Raw genomic sequence first — 309 nt, forward strand, 5'->3', positions numbered from 1 at the left:
CCAACATAAAGACTTGCAATACAATGAAATAGTCATAGAAATACTAATAAAAAAGGGGTAAAAATGTGGCTACATATTAAAATATTATTTACAAACAAAGTATGACCAAAAATATTTTCTAAATATTGAGCCTATTAAACCCAGTAATTCTATACACTCAATTGTACGGTGGTCCACTTTGCATTTTTATCCAGGACTGGATTTAGTGACTCGGGACGCAAGCGCCCCTGGTGGTGAGTGGCTACACTGACCAGTGACCACTCACTCCGCTGCCAGTTAGCACTAGAGGTGGGTTGTGACAGCAATTTT

The sequence above is a fragment of the Bacillus rossius genome, chromosome 14 (assembly GCF_032445375.1).
Source record: "Bacillus rossius redtenbacheri isolate Brsri chromosome 14, Brsri_v3, whole genome shotgun sequence".
Classification (NCBI taxonomy): domain Eukaryota; kingdom Metazoa; phylum Arthropoda; class Insecta; order Phasmatodea; family Bacillidae; genus Bacillus; species Bacillus rossius.